The sequence below is a fragment of the Rhinoraja longicauda genome, unplaced genomic scaffold (genome assembly GCF_053455715.1).
Source record: "Rhinoraja longicauda isolate Sanriku21f unplaced genomic scaffold, sRhiLon1.1 Scf002638, whole genome shotgun sequence".
Lineage (NCBI taxonomy): Eukaryota > Metazoa > Chordata > Chondrichthyes > Rajiformes > Arhynchobatidae > Rhinoraja > Rhinoraja longicauda.
Window position 1 is genome coordinate 1 of NW_027603851.1, and position 4,056 is coordinate 4,056.

At 38.8% G+C, this 4,056-nt stretch overlaps 1 long non-coding RNA gene across 1 annotated transcript; it reads right to left on the reverse strand.

Moving 5' to 3' along the window:
• LOC144591878 (uncharacterized) lies at positions 1-2,721 on the reverse strand. Its single transcript, XR_013547040.1, has 3 exons — positions 2,628-2,721; positions 958-1,157; positions 1-62 (listed from the first exon to the last, which is right to left on the reverse strand). It is a non-coding gene; the product is annotated as an uncharacterized LOC144591878 (long non-coding RNA).
• Between the last annotated feature and the right edge of the window lie 1,335 nt (positions 2,722-4,056).

A 4,056-nucleotide genomic window follows, 5' to 3' on the forward strand; every position in this document is an offset into this window, starting at 1 on the left:
GGTGAGGTTCTACCGTCGGGGCTGGCCGTCTGCTTTTTACGGCCACTGCGCAGTGAAGACATCTAATTAACAATAAAATTATTATTAGACCCAGATGGATTGGGGTGATAAATAATTCAAATGCGCTTTAATCACAATGTGAAGATTCCAATTAATATTTTCTAGTTAATTACTGGTAAATGTTGCCAGTTGAGACTCCACTTGTGACATTCCTACTTTTTATAAAAGAAAAAGTCCATGCTAATTTTGAGACTGGCATAGAAACGAATTGCAGAATTACTTCTCTAAAACCAGCCCTGTGATCTGAACACTTGGTCTACTCCTACTGTTTATCGCTCATTGTTTTAGATCGACCCACGACAGCAACTGCATATTTTGTGAGAAAAAGTGATCTTTTGGTTGGGGAGATTTATCAAAAATGTGCGGGTTAGAACTGAGATGGTTTTGAAGCCCCCCACCTACACAATCTCACACTGGGGAATATTTCTGTATGCGTCTCAAGTTTCCATTTCTTTATTAGCTGCAGCCAGGAGAAGGAGTGCTTCGTTTGCTGCAAAACCGAACACCACCTTTATATTTTAATGAATTGGTTTTCATACTCAATGGCAATGGCATCATATAAATTTGAAATATGGAATACCCAACAGAGAACATTTCATGTCTGCTGCATGAACAAAATGACAACACTAAATCAAAACAGTTTGGTGTCACGGAGCCGGAATGCATTAAAGCACGATGTGAATTGCTTTACGCGATATAATGCATGTGGCTCGATGCCACTTTGCATCACATGATCGTATTTGATGCAGCAATAAATTAGGATGCACGTTGCTGCTAAAATGCATGACGAGCTTTCAGAAAATAACGGCGAACCATTCACCACATCCACATCACTTTGAACGTGCCTAAATTTCATATTTTATGAAGCGAAAATGAAAGAAAGAACGACTCTCATACCGAGCCCCTACTCCTTCTGGTCCTCATGCTATGTTTTCCACTGAGCCCATCTTCCTCTTCTTTAACTGGTTTAAACATAAATGGCGGGGGATCCACTGGTTTCTCGATGGGTGGCAGCTCCGCGTATTTCTTGAAATGAATCCGACACTCTGTGCACAATAATATGTTGTCCCTTCCACCGTGATGCCAGTCTTTGGATGCTGTGTTTTAAAAAAAAAAAACAGAAATAGTGCACTAGTTTTAATAAAAACTCTATTGAAATATAAAATTCCAATGCTTACGTCAAGATTGGCAAGAAACCTGCACGAATCAGACAAATTCCAATCATGAGCAAAAAAACAAAGTGCTGGAGGAACTCAGCGAGTCAGTCAGCATCTGTGGAGAGAATAGACAGATATCCTTTTGTGTCAAGCTGGATCTTCTTGAGACAAAAAGGGCCCAAAACATCATCTGTCCATTGCCTCCAGGGATGCTGCCTGTCCTGCCGAGTTCCTCCAGCTTTTTATTTTTTTGCTCACTGTTCTGGCAATTGCAGTTTCTTGTGTCTCCAAATGTAGCAAATTATGCTTAAATGTCTTGAAAAGACAAGACACAGAATTTTGATTATCAACCACACTTCTCTTAAATGTACTGTTCTCAACTGTGATATTAGTAGTACTGAGTTGAGGGCAGATAAAAATGGAAGAAAATCAAAGGGGAGATGTTTCCTGCAGAATCTTTGTGTGCTTCTTTAAGGTCGAATACAGTGACACAATCAGAATATTTGGATACAGTTTGCTCCGTCACAAGCCCATGGTTGATCTGTCATCCACTCCATACACTTGTCTTCTCTTATATCCCTTACAATGCTTGTAATTACAAAATGGCTCAAGATAGATGGAGTGGTGACAAAATACAGCTTTTTCAATTTTTCTTTTACAAATTTAAGTTCGCCCCTTACAATGTTCCTGCCATTACGTGCCACCGTGTACGTATAGGAACGTTGAGTTTGAAGAAAACCTGAATTAGGTCATCACATTTCAAAAAGGAGAATTTCCACAAATGAATTACAGAAATAGGTAACTTCATCTTTAAAGACTTAACTGCTATTTACATTCATTTATAGCTGCGTTTTCAAGGAAAAGCATTTCCCCTCGCCATTTTACTGTGCAAACATGAGGCAGATGTCAGCCAACATAACATCACTGCAGAGTACCTCATCCTAAATACTCGTGACAAGATGACAAGTTTGTGGCCGACACTACAGTGCGTACTGTATTGAAACTGATGAGATGAAAGAAAGAAGGGCTGTGATTGGCTTCTAAGCAAGCTAATCACAAGAGCAAGGTTGTCAAGAACTCAATACATTTCCACATCTCCCACCCCGTGCATCTGTGCCACTATCCAACTGTATGAAAGGCTTCAGGGTAAAACAAGGTAATAAACATGTACATGCGCAGATATGATCACGGGTACACAGAACCGTGCAGCACAGGAACACAGAACAGTGTTGCACAGTAACAGGGCCCTTCGGCACACATGCTACATACAATATGCACATATTGATGAAAACCTTGGAAGTGACCTGCGGTTAAATACTTTTCAACACAATTTACATATAATGCCATTTCAAAATAACCAGCCAAACGTATCTCATTCCTTCATTGAATATGAATTATAAGAACACCTACTGGTGGTAAAACAATGGCGGCAGGCGTAGCCTTTCAATTCCTGTTCACTGTCCTCACTGTCAAAGTCATCCTCACTGGCTGAGCTGAGATCCACTGTGAAAAAGAATGATAAAAATCAGTATTTTCAGCGAGGGAGATAGTGTAAGTTGGTGCATACAATTTATCTTACTCACCCGGTTAACATTAGCCAGTATAACTATACATTATCTAAAGCCCAAGCATTTCCTATATATTTATTACACATTTTCTAAAAAGCTGTAAAGATGAATTGTCACAATAGTGAATTGTCTTCTGACATAATTTACAACTAGGCTACGGGATTTTATTATGCCACAGAGAATTTCCTTCACTAAAGCTGCACTTTTATTCATTTGTTTAAAATATATTTCCGCACATAAATGTTTTATACCCTTTAATTTATTTGCAATGGAGAGATTACAACTTTATTAACATAAGTTATAGAAGATTTCCCACAAATAACAGTATATAGTTTTATCTCTGCTCCGATCCTCCTGTCCCAGACTATTTCTGACGTATAAAAGAGAAACTTTGGGTGAAAATCCACCTTGAAATGACAATCATGTGCAATGTCTTTCAATTATTGAACGTCTAGTTTTATATTAAACGTCAGTGTCTGGTGGGGAGACTGTCAAAAGAAATGTATTCATTTTCTTTTTATATACCACGCAGACCCCAGAGCTGATCATTTTACTTCTCGAAGAGCAGAGCCATTGTATTTTATTACAGAAATTAAAAAATCTGTCAACTGTAAACATGGCACATTTCTGGTCTTTAATTTCATCTGCACCCACAATTTTTTTTTAAAAATCACTATTACTCTTCTGTTATCTGTTTTGAACATCACTACATGTAAAGTGGTCATTGCGTACAAATTGAATGGAAACCCGAGCACGTAACCTTTCAAGTGGTTTCACAGATAGTTCACAATTTTTATAATTATGAATAATATTGAAGTAGCAATTTAGCACCTGCAGGCAAACTGGATACAAGAACTTGGGAGAAATTTAGACAATTCCTCCCAAGATATAGATGCAGATTTAGATTTATTAAAAAATACACTTTTAAAGAACCTGGAAAGAAAACAGAAAATGCTGGAAACGGCTGACATATCAAGCAGCATATGGTGTGAAAGAAACAATGTTATTGTTTCAGGATGCTACCCATGGGAACTGGATATCAAAACAGCAGCATTGATCCACAACTCAAATTTGCATTGGACTCAGCAACTCACTTGCTTTTTCATTGAACAGTTAACCACCAACCATATGGGTGCATTGTAGTCAAATTTCACTTTGGTGGGATGGGGTGGGGGTGGGAAGATAACCAAGGGTGACCAGGATCTGCAATAAGCTGTCTTGGTAACAACATAACCCACCCCCCCCCCCCCCCCCCCACCCCTTCCCTCTCC